Genomic DNA, 18,701 nt, shown 5'->3' with positions numbered 1-18,701 from the left:
GAAGGGGGTATGTATAAAACGAGTAGCATATGTGGTAGATATTAGACTAAATATGTCACCTGAATCGTAGGGCTTCCCCTCAATGAAAAGCTCCTCCAGGATATTCATCTGGTTGTCTGTTAAGATCAAACACGTCAGTCTGATGTCATTGCATTACTTTGATTCTTATTCATGGAAATGTGAGTGTTTCTGCTTTTTGTAATACATTTTTTTTAATTTATTTTTTTAAACAGGGAAAAGCGCAAACGCAGTCCCCCACTACCACAAATTATGTAGTCGAGTTTCCCGCATTTGGGGAAATCGCAGGGGTCAGCACATCCGTAGTGCAATGGCCGAGCCTCACCCTGGGAGAACCACCTTCATGATCAAGGTGTCTCCCCTGCCAGGTAAGTATTTTATAATAAAAAACATTTACACCGGTTTTGCACTATGTGGAGCATTTGTCTCTTTTTGGCTATACCATTTGAGTGTATAAGGAAAATGTGGTCCATCCTTTGATTTGAGGCTGCCAGTCCTGACCCGTTATTACAACATTGAGCCATGAAAGGGATAGAGGGATCATCTCCTATTGTGGCCGGGATTAAGTGGAGTGGAAGCTCCATCTTATTGGTGTATATTCACCTCAAGCCTTTTTGACTCATTGGGCATAAGCCTTATTGAGTCCACATGTTTCGTGAGCCTTTTCAAAGTTGGTGGTGGTTGTCTCCTCTACACACGTGATTTGTCATAGATATGCTTACCTGTTTCCATCTGTCCATTAGAGGCCTGACTCTGTTCTGGTTACCTTCTTATCTCCTCTCCTTCCTGTATGGCCCCACCCAGGCCATCCTAGGAAGTCTATATTAACTGTTGCACTACAGGCCTGTAGTGCTGTTTAACAGTGTTGTTTTCTTAAGTTCCTGTCTGCAGTGTGCTACGATTACCTTCCTGTGTACCGTTTTTGGCTCGTCCCTGACTTCTCCTGTTTGCCTGTGCCCTTGACCTTTTGCCTGTCCCTTGGTTGCCCTTGTCTGCCTGTTGCCCTGACCTCGGCTTACCCATCACTACCTTTTGTCCTGCTTGCTGCTTCCCCTCTCTCTCTGCAGAGCGTGACCTAGGGGATCCCAGGGGTCGCGACCTGGATCCAGCTGTGGCGAAGGCCATCCTCACCACTAGAGGCTCTGGTGAACACAAAGCTGGGTCTTAAGCCTCGTACACATGACCGAGGAACTCGACGGGCGAAACACATAGTTTTCCTCGTCGAGTTCCTTGTTAGGCTGTCGAGGAACTCGACAAGGCAAGTTTCTCCATTCGCGTCGAGGAAAAAGAAGACATGAAACTCGTGTGTATGAGGGCCTTAGACTCCGCGCCCTTGGCGATCTTGGGTTCACGCTTCCTCTCTGATAGCAGCAGTCGGCTATAGGGTTCACTACCCTGTGGTGCATCCCTGACCCCAATGGGGTGCACTTGTCAGCTGGCCACAGGTGACCTGTCATGATCCCTGTGTAATCCTTGCCAAAGCCTTTGGAACTTACCCTCCCTTTTTTGGGATTCTATTTGACCACTTGTTTTTCACCTATGTGGACTTAATTAGATTTTTTCTTCACCTTTTCTTTTCTCCCTTTTGTGGTTATACATTTTTTGTCACAAGATATGAATTTCAGATCACTGTTTATTTACACATCAGTGTGAGATTTACATATTTATGTTCATATTTACCTTTTTTTTTTTAATTATTATTTATGATCTTTTAAGGTACACTGACTTCCACTGGTTGATTTAAACACACGATTACCCTGTAGATATACTGATATTTTTCACTTTAGCTCTGCACATATCTTTTAAAATAGAAAAGGTTAGCTCTACAACTTGGTGAAAATTTTGTGAAAAATTGCCACTGGTAATAATCACATGTAAAAATCTGGCATGCTTGTTGTACCCAAGTCGACCAATGAATCAACAGGCACAATCAACATGCCCATAGATTGTTTGAATCTCTGCCGGTCCCTGCTGAACCATCCGAGCTTCGAACCATCTATGGCTGGCTTAAAGCTTTAATTTGATTGGAGATTTCACTGGATCTTGATGTATTGCATCTAAATCAGTTTCACTGATAATTTTAAATACCATACATATGTAGATACTTTGATAGAAGAAAACAAAGTACAGGAACAATGCTCATATTGAAAAAAAGTTAATATCTTTGCTTGTTGTGTTGCTGTGGCTATTAAGCAATTAGTCACTTTAGGAATACGATAGAGTTAGATTTTTAAGAGCATATGTTTTCAGGGAAACCAGACCCCCCCCCCTCCCCTCCCCATTGATATGCAAAAATAAACCAGTTGGATTTTTTGCAAGGACGATGGAGCAACACATGGCTGCCGGAAGCTGATAACTTTGGAGATGTTATGCGTTGGACTCAGCAAGGAACCATGACGGACATTACATATTAAACCTTAAGTTGAGTACCTGTTTAGTTAACTTATTGCTTATATTTGTAGGCATATTTTTGTAAGCTATGAGTTATGTTGTATTGTGTATCCTACAGTTGTAAGTGCAGTTTTTTTTCTTTCTGTTTAGTAAAGCATTGATACACTAGAGAAGTCTAAGCTTCATTGGTTTTACCGCAGGAACCTTAATAGATAGACACAAGCAAAACACTTGCAAGTTACTGTTAGCTCGCATCTCTGGGAAAAAAGTGAGACATTTTGAAGTCACAAACCGCACAAGCTTTGGATGGATGAGGGAAAAATGAAAGAAGGGAAGAATAGATGGAAGGTTACTTCTAAAAACCTCTAGTATAATGGATAAAGTAAAGGAAGCAAAAAAGGCTTGTGCAATATGTTGGTTCATGCATGAATTCCCTGTGTTGGCTGTAACTACCACCAATTACATCTGGGCCATTCAGCTCTTGTCTTATCTAGTAATTAATCTGACCAGCTGGCCATTATTCAATGATTCACTGGCACCAAATCTGACTACCAGTAGTGGCTAACTACATTCACAGCATCTGCTGACACTGCCATGCATTTTTTATTGAGTCACTTACTTTTTGAAACTGGGCCGAAAACCAGAATAATTTTCCTCTATAGAGAATTAAAAACTGAACACAACCCAAGTAGCTAAATACACATTCGAAATACATAGAACATGAAAACAAAATGTGATGTTTTGCAGCTAACTGGTCTTTAGATGTGGTGGTTGCATTATATTATTTGTTTTCTCTTCACTTGGTGATCCTACAGTACCATTAACACACTTCTTGTCATAGGGTGACCGTACTCACTCACTGTACTATATCTATGGAGAAACAACACCTTCAATTAAGCTCATCCTTGTGGCTACGGAGTGCTCCCTGGTGGTCTTTTGAAGAGTTTGGCGTTATCGTCATGAAACACCACTTTTTACATAATTGGAATGGTTTAAAAACCAAGACCATACGTTTAAAAAATGCCACCCCTTATCACTTGCTGTAAAACAATAACATTTCAGTGACTAGAGCATACAGCCACATAGTAAAGTATTCAGATGTGAGGTACTGTGCAACAGTCTTACACCTAAGACCTGACAAGCAGAGCTTAAATTGACAGTATTGACTAAAGGAAACTTAACTCCTGAATGGAAATGGCACAGCAATGATTTTCTTTGGTTATATCGTCCTCCGCTGAAGCAAGCAGATGAAATAATTTCCTAGCAGCATCAGAAAGGCTGAGTCCAGCCATCCTTATCACAGATATCTGAACACCCTGCAGAGTTGCAGAGCAATTAGTGTATAAAAGGCTCTTTCTTTATTTATTTCCAGAAGACGGCAGCATAACAATAAAAAAAAAGAAATAGAGAGAAATTCAGTCTATGGCTGGTACGAATAACAAGTCTGGTGTGATGGTCAATGCAAGTCAAAGAGACATTACCTGACCTGCAGACATAGTTCCCTGAGCGACCCAAGACCTGAGATGCTTCGCTTTCCTTTACAGAAGTCATTGATCTACTACAGCACACTGTGACCTACAATTCTTAAGCACTGACATATCTTTCACCACCAATTGAAACAAATCTTTAAAAATGACATTCTCCTTATGGTTAGTTCTACATTATTAACACCGATATTGAGTAAACCCCATTAATACAAATGGGACTATTAACCATTAAAGGATGACTCACTTGCTGCACTATTGGTCTACACGATTAAATGTCAACGTCGACTCAGAAAATACATTTGTGCTTCAATGAGCATAGAAGTACCATCAGGACATACATCCTCCAGAGCTTTGCAGGGAAAAACTGGACCTGGAATGAGATAAGAAGAAATCTACAGAGAATCCTTTAGGTAAACATTTTTTACAGACACAAGAATAATGTCTACGAGGTGGGTAGAATGGTAATGAAGGATGTCATTGTCCCTTATGGAGTTTTCAAGAAAAATGTTACATTGGTGCAAAATGTATTGTGAAGCCAGCAGAGAGAATGATGATTTTAGGTTAAATATTTCTAAAAAGCTGTTATGCATTAATCAATTTATTTTTTGATCATACTACACTCAGCTGATAGTTTAGGATTTGCTAGGTTTTCTTTTCAACTCATTGTCATAAAAAGGAACTCTGAAAATAAAAATATCTGGTGACCTGGAATTAGTATGCAGCTAGTGAAATATGCAGCCAGATTAGCTTTATATACTTGACTCCAAAAGTGCTGAAGCCTAATGACCTGAACACACGACCGGTTTTCCTGGCATGCCAAAACCCAATGTTTTTCCCAACATGATTCCTCTCAAGCCTGCCTTGCATACACACGTTCAGTCAATAAAAACGGTCGACCAAAGCGCGGTGACGTATGACGGTACTAAAAAGGGGACGTTCCATTCAAATGGAACCCTTTGGGCTGCTTTTGCCGTTCCTCATGTTAGTAAAAGTTTGATTAGAGACAATTCGTGCTTTTCAGCCTTGTGCTTTTCAGTCCATTACAGTGTGACGAATGTGCTATCTCCATTACGAACACCAGTTTTACCAGAACGAGCGCTCCTGTCTCATACTTGATTCTGAGAATGCACGTTTTTTCCCCCCCTCAGAAAAGCATACACACAAGATGTTTTCACGGCGAGAAAAAGACTGACGGGAAACACGAAGGGAAAAAATAGAGCAGGTTCAAATTTTTTTTGCGGGCAGTTTTCTCGTTGGGAAAACTGCTATGGAGCATACACACGACTGGTTTTCCGGACCAATCTAAAAAATGGCAGTTTTCGGGTCGGGAAAACCGGTCATGTGTACGAGGCAGAAGAATCATTATGACAGCAAGGGAATTCGCTTTTTTAGATAGATATTGGAGTGACAAATTACATATTTATCTAATGACAATATTCTTTTCAAATGAATGTACACCCTTACCAAATTACACTTTTTTATTAAAAACAATTAGTTTTCACCTTTTTTATTTTATCTCAGTCCTGCTGATTTCTTGCAGCTGATTTTCAGACATTTACACTTTATGTGCATTTCAGCAATGGTTGCATGGAATTTCTCAGGGCAAAGTTCCTGATGGTGACAACAGTGGACCATTGTCGTAAAATGTGAGTTGAAGTGGTGTGTAGTCTCCATCAGAAGTCCATGTACCAGTCTGACATTGTTCAGTTGGAAGATGGGCATGTCACATTGGGGTTTATTTACTAAAAACAGCATTTTTGCTTGTACATGCTTGGATCATTTCAGATCTCCCCCTCAGATCTACAGTGATTGCACTTCCAAGTGCACCCTAAAACTAAAAAAGTACCTGAAAGTGGGACCACATGGCAGGATCATGAGGTATTAACCTAATTAAATTTGCAGATTTAAAATATTGAAAATGGCTTTGAAAGTGAGTTAAACCTTATGAGATAGTTGAGTGAATGAGTACCTTCTGGACATGTAGTGTATATACTAGACATGTGCATTCGTTTTCGTTCGAATGCATTTTCGTCCAAATTTCGGGTATTTTTCAGGTATTTTCGTTATCGTTTTAAATGAAAACGAACGCGCAGAATCCGAAAGATCCAACATAAAAAAATGCTTTATTTTCATTTTCGTTGCTACAACAGTTCGATATAGATAGGAGATCCGACATGACGCTGACAATAGCAATCTGTGTCTATCAAACATGTGGTCGAATGTGCCTAACCTTAACTCTATTAGTCCAAGATTATTCTACATAGAGAGAAAAGATTCAACATTATAGAGAGGAAAGATTCAACATTATAGAGAGGAAAGATTCGACATAGAGAGAAAAGATTTGACATTATAGAGACAGTGTTGGGGTAGACCATTCAACATAAACGACGAAGATTTGACGAAGCAGCACAAAACATACAAACATTGAATCTGTCATTGAAGGCTTATGGTGTCTCTCGAAAGTTCTAAGAAGATTCGACAAGCAGCTAAACTGTACGACGCCGCAATCGTACATTTCCGGTCAAATGCTCAGCCTATAGGCCATAGAAGAATTTGAATGTTGGTTGACTAGTAATAATAATTTATAAATATAATTATTACTAGTGTCATATAACATTAGAATTGTTCTATAGCTTGTAGGCAGAACAATCAATCGTAAATGTATGATTGCGGCGTCGTACAGTTTAGCTGCTCCGTTGAATCTTCTTAGAACATTCGACAGACACCATAAGCCTTCAATGACAGATTTGACCTTAATTCATTCGGATTTTCGGACTAATGCAGTTTTTTAACAAAACAAAATAAATAAAAACAAATTTCGGGAGTAACTAAATAAAATGTATTTTTCGGACGAAAACGAAATTCTGAAACAAAATATTTCAGTGTGCACATGTCTAGTGTATACAGGATGGTGGGTCCTTCGTTTGTTTGAGTTCTTGAGATCAGCAGTATGACCCCAAATACTGTATATACTACATTTTGCAAACTGATGGACAACTGAAAACATTTATTAATATTGATTTGCATTCTCTAAACTGTCTAAGCTGAGCGCATCGAGGCCTTTTGGGTAATGACTGCGCTCCCAATAAGCATTTTTATAAATAAATAAATAAATAAATAAGCTACTGTATAATAAGCAAACCTAGTTCTGAAAGGCAAGAATGATACCCATTGCATCATTAATTATGTACAATCAAACTGTTATGTTTTTTGGTCAACTTTATTAAAAATAAATGAAATTATAGAGTTTATTAACTGATCTTTTGCTTATTTGTTCATTACATGTGTAAAATTTCTACCAAAGAGCAGTCGGCTTCCTCTTTGCTGTGCAACAGGGTAAATATGTCATTAACAGGCCCCTTCCTTTTGTAAATGAACACAGTGAGTGATCACTCACTGTGTTCATTCATAACTGAAGCATTGTAAATTGCATAGAAAATAAATTGTACAGTTAAATGTAAAGTAAATTGTAAAGTAAACTGTGTTTACTATGCTTCAATTTGTGAATGAACAAGAAGCTGCTCAGCACAGAACACTTCCCATTCATTCAATGTAGCTGAGGCTGCAGAGAAGGGTATTGGGGAATTTCTATCCTCAGTCTCTTTCTCTGTCTAAAAAGTGAGACATCAGGGGTCTCTTTAGCGACCCAACAGGGCTCCTAAAAAAAAAATGATATTGTAAAAAACAAATAAAATAAACTGTAATACATAAAACAATAAAATAAAAATAAACGATTGACACAATCCTCTGCCCTGCTGACAAAATCAACTGCCCTACTGACAACGTTACTGCTGTTCTGACTGTTCTACTGACACAATCCATGCTTTAATACATCTAAAATGTTTGTTTACATAAATATATATATGAGATTGTGTGTCTGTATATATATATATATATATATATATATATATATATATATATATATATATATATAAATAAAAGAGCTTGTGTGTATGTGTGTATATACATATATATATATATATATATATATATATATATATATATATATATATATATATATATATTCACTTACACGCATGTGTGCTTGAGATTTTGGGTGCACACCCTAATGCAATAAGCTGCATGCACATATGCTTTACACTTATGCATTGTGGTACACACACAAAAAAAAATGCATTATACTGCATGTTTTCCTGAACACACAGTAATGCATACCAGTTTATTCTGTGCATTGTGGCAACACTCATTTAAAATGGTAACCTAAAACGCAACTATAGTAGCCTGCAGTGCACCAGCCCTGCAGTAGATCACAATGCACATGCCAAGCACTGATTTGCTGTATCGTATAGGTGCGATTTTTCATCTGTGGCTGGAATGGGCTGCCTTAGTACAATGCACATTCACATACAAAAAACATGCATTAAAGGCCAGTTCACACTAGACGCAGTTCCGTTCAGTTCCGTGCGCTTTTTTCTGCACAAAATGCATGCACAGTGTTTTCCATGTATTCCAATGGCTCTAGTTTACACCATGCAGTCAGTTTCTGGTCAGTTTCCGGTGCAGAAAAAATGTAACTGCGCGAAACTGCACGGAACTGCGTCTGGTGTGAACTGGCCTTAAAGCTGGACTTACACCTGTAAAATTTCTGTAGAAAATGTTCAACCAGAGCGAGCAAAAAATTTGAAGAATAAAGATGGAAATTTTTTTGGGCAAATCGAATGGAAATTAATGAATTTGTAATTGTTGAATTCTCTCCCGACAGAGAGAAATTGTAATTAGTCTTGTGTGCATGCATTTGTCAAAGTTAATCCTGAAGTAGAACGTTCGTTCTATTAAAATCAAATAATTGACATGGTGGTCGAATGAAAAGTCATTCAAAATCAGTCAAGCCCATGAAGGCTCCATTAAATAGTTGTACAAATGATTTTTATACTTTCTTACATTCCAACTAAATTCTTCAGGTGAAAGGCTACAGTAGCATAAGGGCTGATTTACATTTGTGGCAAGGACTGCCGCTCCTGTGAAAAGCGATCAATGTTTGGATTACTTTTCAGGGGCACTTGACATGTGGTGAGGAGGCAGTATGTCACTGTGACTTTTTTAACCCCTAAATGCCGCACTACTGCCCCACAGCCATGTGTATTGTAGTTGCAGGGCTGTTGCAGTTCAGCCCTATTCACTTAAATGGGTTGCATTCGCTGTGTGGCAGTGCCTGCCGAATGCAACAAGATGTACAATGCCTACGATGACATGTGTGCATCCCTGGTCATTCCTTTTGAAGCTAAAGGGGGAGCAGTTGGGAGGAAGTAAAAATGTGACTCAACAAAGTGGTTTTACCACACCCAACTGCAAGTGTAAACAAGCGCTTATACACATGTGGTAATACCCTACAAAAAAACAGAAAAAAATTGAAGGAGCCCTAAAAACCTAAATAAGGGTTCATTTACACAAAACGCTGCTAAATTGTTTCACAATTTTGCCACGGTTTGCATTTTCCCACTGCCGGTCTACATGTTCCTATCTTAAATGCAATTTTTCCACGTTCGGGAGAGGGACATTGAACCTCACCTAACTGCAGCAGCTCCTAAACTCTGCTAAAAGACTATGGTGTTCATTTACTAAAGTCAAATACACTGTGAACTTTGCAAAGTGCAGTTGCATTCTGCAAGAGCAGTTGCTCCAGAGCTCTGCTGACTTCCATCATCCAATCATGTGCAAGCAAAAATGCTGTTTATTAAAAAAAAAAAAAAAAAATCCATGCACCTGTGTGCAACTGCGCTTTACAAAGTGCACAGTCTATTTGCCTTTAGTAAATCCACCCCTATGTGTACATAGGGGTAGATTTACTAAAGGCAAATAGACTGTGCACATTTGCAAGTGCAGTTGATCCAGAGATTAGTAAATGAGGGGAAGTTCTGCTGACTTTTATCATCCAATCATGTGCAAGCAAAAAATTCATTTTTTTTTGTTTTTGTTTTCTTTGTGTAGCGCTCATCCCCGAAGGAGCCACTGTTTAGTTTGGGATCGGCCTATTTAAGTTACATTCTTGACTTGGTCTAGGGGTGATAGCTGTGAGTGTGAATAAAGAGCAAGTGTCCAGACGTCAATTGAGTTTCAATGCTTTATTCCAAGGCCCAACACGGCCAACATCAACATGACACACAATAGAGAAAAGTTGATGAGCGTAGAGAAAACTTTAGTATCAGGCCTTGGATATGAAGGAGAGCAAGCCTGCTCTCAGCAATAGTGTAACCCAATTCGTTGCCACCACAATCAGGGTGGGTAAAGTGCCCCTGGACAGGCGTCTATCACATGCCTGGCAGCCGGAGCACCACTCAAAGTTCACTGGGAGGAACAGGCCTCTGCCACAGGCTTGACAATTTGAGATTTGTGAAATTAGATTTAGTGAGTCCTCCCAGTCAGTTCAGATAGTGTCACCCACTGACAGCTTGAGCATACCTGTCATGCAGTATGGTGACTGGATCCCCAATGGTTCGTCTAGGCCTCCTGGACAACCTCTGAATCTAGGTTCTCCCGAGCCAATCCCCCATCGCACAGTTCCCAGCTTAGGATCCTCTCTGCAGAAGGTTGGGACCCAGCCAGTCGCTGGGGCCCCTCTCTTGGTTAGGATGATGCTCCGCATGGTGCATGACCCCAGTGAAGCAGGCCACGGTGGCGGAGGCCCATGGATGCGCGCACCCTGAAGGTGGGTACCGCACCTGGAACGCGGGCCCCCGCTCAAACAGAACGGCCAAAAAGGCGGTTGCCCAGATATATCCCCCTCCCAGCGTGCCCAATGAGGGAAGACCTCCTCTGATTGGCTGCTAGAAGAAGGTGGGTCTGTCAGAACCCCTCTAGTGCCAGCTGCCGCCCCGGGGGTGATAACGCACCCCTGGAGCACAGACTGACCCACAGGACAAATTCTGAAAATTGGCAACAGCCCAAACTTTCATAAACTGTGAATGGGAGTAAACGAATCCTCCCATTCCTACCTATTCTAGCGTAGCGCCCGTACTGAAAAGTAAGGGGGGCGCTACATTTGCAAAGTGAAACTTTACCTATTTTATTTAAGTGTAGCTCAACTTTTGTTGAGAGAAAAACATTCCCCTCTGGGTGATCTATGTACATTGCAAGGATTTTAACAACCTGTGTTGCAGATTCCTATCTTTTGTTATTCTTAAGTAATCTCTGTATGTTTCTCTGTGCCTCTGCACTGAGTGGGTCTAATGGGGGTGGTTTTATAATTATCTATCAGGTGGGCACCTGCAGAGCACAAATGAGGAAATCTGCTGGGCCTCTAGCCCTTTAGATGTGTTCCTACTGGGAGTGTCTCACCAAAAATGACATTTTTGTTGCAGGGGATGCCTGAAATCTGACTTGTATTTTAGGCAGACTTCTGGGAAAATTGGTGAACCAATCACACAAGCAGAAAATTATGTTTCTGGGGAGTGGTCAGTACACATTTTGTGTACAGAAAAACTCCAGGTAGCCATATTGCAATGCATTCTCAGAAAATTACAACGGCTGAAAAGGAAAGGTAGTTTTTAACCGCTTCAGCCCTGGAAGATTTTACCCCCTTCCTGACCAGAGCACTTTTTACAATTTTTTACTGCATTGCTTTAACTGCTAATTGCACTGTCGTGCGAGATTGTACCCAAACAAAATGTGCGTCCTTTGTTCCCACAAATAGAGCTTTCTTTTAGTGGTATTTGATCACCTCTGGGGTTTTTATTTTTTGTGCTATACACAAAAGAAGAGCGCCAATTTTGAAAAAAACACAATGGGCTAGATTCATGTAGCTGTGCTTCTTCTTACGGCGGCGCAGCGTATCGTATTTACGCTACGCCGCCGTAACTTACAGGAGCAAGTGCAGTATTCACAAAGCACTTGCTCCGTAAGTTGCGGCGGCATAGCGTAAATGGGGCCGGCGTAAGCCCGCGTAATTCAAATGTGGAAGGGGGGCGTGTTTTATGCTAATGTGTGATGACCTGACGTGATTGACGTGTTTTATGAACGGCGCATGCGCCGTCCGTGTACATATCCCAGTGTGCATTGCTCCCAAGTATGCCGCAACGACGTATTGGTTTCGACGTGAACGTAAATTACGTCCAGCCCTATTCGCGAACGACTTGCGCAAACGACGTAAAAAATTAAAATTTCGAAGCGGGAACGACGTCCATACTTAACATTGGCTGCGCCTCCTAATAGCAGGAACAACCTTACGCCGAAAAAGCCTAACGTAAACAATGTAAATAAATTGCGCCGGCCGTACGTACGTTTGTGAATCGGCGTATCTAGGTAATTTGCATATTCTACGCCAAAAACAACGGAAGCGCCCCTAGCGGCCAACGTAATATTGCACACAATTCTACGCCGCCGCATTCAAGTTACGTCGGCGGAGGAAGCATATTTTTTTAGTGTATCTGTCTTTGAGAATCTGCGTAACGATACGCCGGCGCAGATTTGAAATTACGGTGGCGTATCTGGAGATACGCTGGCGTAAAAGCTACCTGAATCTACCCCAGGATCTTTTACATTTTGCTATAATAAATATCCCAATTTTTTTTTCAAAAAACATTTTTTTTCCTCAGTTTAGGCCGATATGTATTCTTCTACATATTTTTGGTAAACAAAATCGCAATAAGCGTTTATTGATTGGTTTGCGCAAAAGTTATAGCGTTTACAAAATAGGGAGTAGTTTTATGGCATTTTTATTATAATTTTTTTACTAGTAAAAAGGCAGCGGCGAGCTGCGATTTTTTCCTTGTACAATATTTTTATTGAGGTATACAGAAGAAAGACAAAAAAGTTGATAAGCATTTTCATGAGATAACAATAGCATACAAAAGCTGATGTGCCGGAAGGTGGATATGTACAATACAATAATTTCAGAACTAGTAGAACACGTTGGGTCAGAGGATTGAAACGTATGGTCTACAGTGGCCTGAATATAGCGAGATCTGCAATTTTTATCAGGACTGCAATATTGCGGCGGACACATCGGACACTTTTGACACATTTTTGGGACCATTCACATTTATACAGCGATTAGTGCGATAAAAATGCACTGATTACTGTATAAATGTGACTAGCAGGGAAGGGGTTAACATTAGGGAGCGATCAAGGGGTTAAATGTGCTACCTCACTGTGTTCTAACTGTAGGGGAGATGGGATTTACTAGGGGAAGAAAGAGATCAGTGTTCATACATTGTATGAACACAGATCAGTCTCTTCTCCCCTAAGAGAACCGGTATCTGTGCGTTTACACACACAGATCCCTGTTCTCGCTCTGTCACAAGCGATCGCGGGTGCCCGGCGGTCATCGCGTCCCCTAGTGGCCAAAAGGCGAAGCGACGTAAGGTGACGTTGCTTCACCCAGCCGTGACTTTCTGCCACGGTAAATCTGCGGTGGTTGGTCGGCAAGTGGTTAATAACATTCAATTGCAATATGACTTGTCACAATTGTACACGATATATAATTTATTTTTATTTTTTATTATTTGCTTTTTTTCCCCCACGAAAGTGTAGTTACCCTTTAACCGATTCAGCCCCTGACCATTTTGGTGGTCAAAGGCCAGGCCACTTTTTGCGATTCTGCACTGCGTTGCTTTAACTGACAATTGTGCGGTCATGCGACGTGGCTCCCAAACAAAATCGATGTCCTTTTTTTCCCCACAAATAGAACTTTCTTTTGGTGGTATTTGATCAATTCTGCAATTTTTATTTTTTGCGCTATAAACAAAAAAAGAGCGACACTTTTGAAAAAAAAAAAACAATATTTTTTACTTCTTGGTATAATAAATATCCCCAAAAAATATATATAACAAAAAAATGTCCTCAGTTTAGGCAGATATGTATTCTTCTACATATGTTTGGTATAAAAAAAAATCGCAATAAACCTTTATTGATTGGTTTGCGCAAAAGTTATAGCGTCTACAAAATAGGGGACTGTTTTATGTCATTTTTATTAATAATTAATGTTTTACTAGTTATGGCGGTGATCAGCGATTTTTATCAGGACTGTGACATTATGGCGGACACATCGGACACTTTTGACACCATTTTGGGACCATTGTCATTTTTACAGTGATCAGTGCTATAAAAATGCACTGATAACTGTAAAAATTACAGTGGCAGTGAAGGGGTTAACCACTAAGTGGCACTGCAGAGGTTAAAGTGGATGTAAACCCCACATTTTTTTTTTATGTCACAATGTAGAGTATAAGATTTCCTATCATCTGTGCCCAGTCTTGCCACTCAGAGTTAATCCAGCTCTGAGCAATCCTCTTTTATTGTTCAGTGAAAATTAACAGACTTCCAGATAAAACCCTGTCTAAATAAAAAGTCCTTTCCTCTCTCCTTGCTTTGAGTGACAGGTTATTTACATATCTAGCTCGGACATGTTTATCATATGTTATGTTATCTGTTATGTTTATCATAATATAAGGGGATCCACAGTATAAAAAAGTGAGAAATCCACCCCTCCCCCACATAACACATCCTGGTAATATACAATAAACTGTGAATCACCTCATATTATGATAAACATAACATAACATATGATAAACATGTCCATGGGTTACGTCCACGGACAGCACATGCGCCGTTCGTTCAAAACGTCATTTATGTGGGGTCATGCTTAATTTACATAAAACACGCCCACCTCTTTCACATTTGAATTAGGCGCGCTTACGCCGGCACATTTACACTACGCCGCCGTAACTTAGGACGCAAGTTGTTTGTGAATACTGTACTTGCCTCTCTAACTTACGGCGGCGTAGCATATATGAGATACGCTACGCCTGCCTAAAGTTAGGCACGTCTACCTGAATCTGGCCATAAGTGTTTCCTAGGAAGTGATTCTTACTGTTAGGGGGCGTGGCTACACGTGACACGTCATTGATGACCGTTCCCGTTTATAAAGGCATTCCACTGTTCTGCCCTTGCCGACCTCAATAGCGGGCCTCCTGGGAACATCAAGTTCCCGGGACCCTGCGGCCGCCCACTGGGCGTCAGATTTAAAGGGACGTACATGTACGCCAATCTGCCTGCCCGTGCCATTCTGTCGACGTAAATAGTCATGCGGCTGTCGGCAAGCGGTTAAGCTGTGGAGTAACTGCACTTGCATTGTACAACTTCAATTTACAAAGTGCAGTCTGTTTGCCTTCAGTAAATCAACCCTATAGGCTTTTATGGAGTTGAATTTAGGATCTTTGGGAAAAAAACACGAAAAGCTCCTAAACTCAAGTTCAGGAGCTGTTCGTGTACAATGAAGCGGAAATAATTTAAACTAGAGACGGAGATGGGGATATTTCCTGACTCATTTGGCTCTGTGTGTTCTGAATAGAGCAGAACAGCAGAAGTACAAATCTACTCTCATTACAACACAAAAGTACAGAATTACAGAAATCATACAGACCTCCATCTCCTAGTTTAACATGCTAGATTTGAAATATTAATCAGTGACATTTTATATTTACCTGAATAAAAAGAAATGCAAAAAAAAAAATACATCTTTGATCTGTAGTATCTGTAGTCTAATAAATAAATAAAGAAAATCTATACATTCCCTCTGATGTCACATGAACTGCTGTGAATCCTATAGCAAAGAAATGAGACAGGAAAACATCTTTTACTGCATATCTAATAAGGATTTTTATTTTTATTTTTTATATATGGCAGTTTATGGTAATGAGATATTTCTGGGAAAAAATAAATAAATTCTTTTCATCTCCCGCATCATCCAAAAGTACAAAGTTACAATGTAAATTTAGAATGCAATAACTTTAGAGCTTTAAATGTTCCGTTTGATCATTGCCAGATTGGAACCTCGGTGAATTATAAAGTATCATGTCAAAGTTCATTTTGGCTTTGAGATCCTAAAGTTTTTCCTTTGGATTTTTCCACTTTTGCACCGGGGATATAATCCGATTTCCAGATACAATTGGGGTCTGGATGTTCTCAGCCTTTCTCATAGAGATGGGTACACTGAGTACCTTTGGTGACCTTACTGAACTTATCTGACATTTCAGAGGTAAAGTGGTTGAGTTGTTGTGCTCTCCTGAAATCTGCAGCCTGTGAGGGGCTTATCCCAGGAAAGAGGATGTCACCGGGTGATAATAAGCTGTCACACTGACACTGTCATAGTACTGGCAAGTGACACAGTGACAGCTTATTACAGTGTCTCTTATCTGCACAGCAATGCCTTCCCTAAGGTATTGAAAGGTGGATTAACCCTTTACTATTTATATGGCACTTGGGTATTGCTCAGCATGGGAATATTTAGGAATTGTTTGCTTTCCATGAGAAACGTTTGGGTCAGCTAAGCTGCATCCCTAAATTAGGATGTCTGCTTATTGCACAAGTATACACGCCCGGCTGAAATAAGCACACGTTTATTTACTAATTGATTGGTAAAAATATCTTTTATCTGTTATGGCATGCATACATGATCTGAACTTTATATTTCTGGCCAACTTTAATCTGAATGACATTCAATCAGTAAACCCTTTGCCAACCAGCCTCCGTCATTATACTGTGGCAGGTCGGCTCGTTCCCGCGGACCGTCATAGCTGTACGTCGGTCCCTTTAAGAGGGATAACATGTACGCTGCACAGCAGGGGGTGCCGATGCTCGCGAGCGATCGCGGGCACGAGAGGAAGAACAAAGACATGTGTGTGTAAACACACACATCCCTGTTCTGAGAGGAGATGTAGATTGTGGCCCGGATTTACATAGATGCGCGTATCTTTGTGTGGGCGTAACGTATCCTATTTACGTTACGCCTCCGCAACTTTTACAGGCAAGTGCCGTATTCTCAAAAATAAGTTGCGGTGGCGTAGTGTAAATAGGCCGACGCAAGCCCGCCTAATTCAAATGTGGTAGATGTGGGCGTGTGTTATTTAAATTTTATGTGACCCCACGTAAATGCGCCGTCAGTAAAAGTATCCCAGTGCGCATGCTACAAATTAACCCGCAAGAAGCCAATGCTTTCGACGTGAACGTAAATGACGCCCAGCCCTATTCGCAAACGACTTATGCAAACAACGTAAAATTTTCAAAATTCGACGCGGGAACGACGTCCATACTTAACATTGGTACGCCACATGTACGCCTCATATAGCAGGGGTAACTTTACGCCGGGAAAAGCCTAACATAAACGGCGTATCTGTACTGCGTCGACCGGGCGTACGTTTGTGAATTCGCGTAGCTAGCTGATTTACATATTTCTAGGCGTAAATCCGCGTACACGCCTCTAGCGGCCAGCGTAAATATGCAGTTAAGATCTGACGGCGTAAGAGAATTACGCCGGTCGGATCTAATAGAAATCTATGCGTAACTGATTCTAAGAATCAGGCGCATAGATACGACGGCTCAGACTCAGAGATACAACAGCGTATCTGGAGATACACCATCGTATCTCCTTTGAGAATCTGGGCCTGTGAGTTCCTTTAACCACTTACCCACCGGACCATATTGCTGCCCAAAGACCAGAGTACTTTTTGCGATTCGGGACTCTGTCGCTTTAACAGACAATTGCGCGGTCGTGCGACGTGGCTCCCAAACAAAATTGGCATCCTTTTTTTCCCACAAATAGAGCTTTCTTTTGGTGGTATTTTATCACCTCTGCGGTTTTTAGTTTTTGCGCTATAAACAAAAATAGAGCGACAATTTTGAAAAAAATGAATATTTTTTACATTTTGCTATAATAAATATCCCCCAAAAATATATAAAAAAACATTTTTTTTCCTCAGTTTAGGCCGATACGTTTTCTTCTACATATTTTTCGTAAAAAAAAAATCGCAATAAGCGTTTATTGATTGGTTTACGCAAAAGTTATAGCGTTTACAAAATAGGGGGTAGTTTTATGTCATTTTTATTATATTTTTTTTACTAGTAATGGCGGCGATCAGCGATTTTTTTTTTCGGTACTGCGACATTATGGCGGACATTTCGGACACTTTTGACACATTTTTGGGACCATTGGCATTTTTATAGCGATCAGTGCTATAAAAATGCATTGGATTACTATAAAAATGCCACTGGCAGTGAAGGGGTTAACACTAGGGGGCGGGGAAGGGGTTAAGTATGCCTGGGTGTGTTCTTACTGTGGGGGGGGTGGCCTCACTAGGGGAAACACTGATCCTCGGTTCATACATTGTATGAACCGAAGATCAGCATTTCCCCTGCTGACAGGACCGGGAGCTGTGTGTTTACACACACAGCTCCCGGTCCCCGCTCTGTACCGAGCGATCGCGTGTGCCCGGCGGCGATCGCGCCCGCCAGGCACACGCACGGGAGTCAAGGGCGCGCGCGCCCCTAGTGGCGGCTGGGAGAGAGGACGTCATATTACGTGCTCTCGCCCAGCAGAGCCACCTTGTGGACGTATTTCGACGGTGCGCCGTCGGCAAGTGGTTAAGCTAGGAACCACAATCTGTCATCTCATATATTGAGTCCCCTTTCCCCACAGTTAGGAAACACATTAGGGAACACAGTTAACCCCTTGATCGCCCCTAGTGTTAACCCCTTCCCTGCCAGTGACATTTACACAGTAATCAGTGAATTGTTATAGCACTAATCGCTGTATAAATGCCAATGGTCCCAAAAATGTGTCAAACGTGTCGGATATGTCCGCCATAATGATGCAGTCCTGATAAGAATCGCAGATCGCTGCCATTACTAGTAAAAAAATAAAAAATAAAATGCCATAAATCTATTCCCTATTTTGTTGATGCTGTATAACTTTTGCGCAAACCAATCAATAAACGCTTTTTTGCGATTTTTATTACCAAAAATATGTACAAGAATACATATCGGCCTAAACTGAGGAAACAATGCAACCCC

General features: G+C 40.8%; 1 non-coding gene across 1 annotated transcript; it reads right to left on the bottom strand.

Annotated features, from left to right (window-relative positions):
• Window positions 1-230: 230 nt before the first annotated feature.
• LOC120916688 lies at window positions 231-394 on the bottom strand. Its single transcript, XR_005744095.1, has one exon. It is a non-coding gene; the product is annotated as a U1 spliceosomal RNA (small nuclear RNA).
• Between the last annotated feature and the right edge of the window lie 18,307 nt (window positions 395-18,701).

This window comes from Rana temporaria, chromosome 10 (genome assembly GCF_905171775.1).
Source record: "Rana temporaria chromosome 10, aRanTem1.1, whole genome shotgun sequence".
NCBI classification, from domain to species: domain Eukaryota; kingdom Metazoa; phylum Chordata; class Amphibia; order Anura; family Ranidae; genus Rana; species Rana temporaria.
This window is presented reverse-complemented; position numbering and strand designations above follow the sequence as displayed.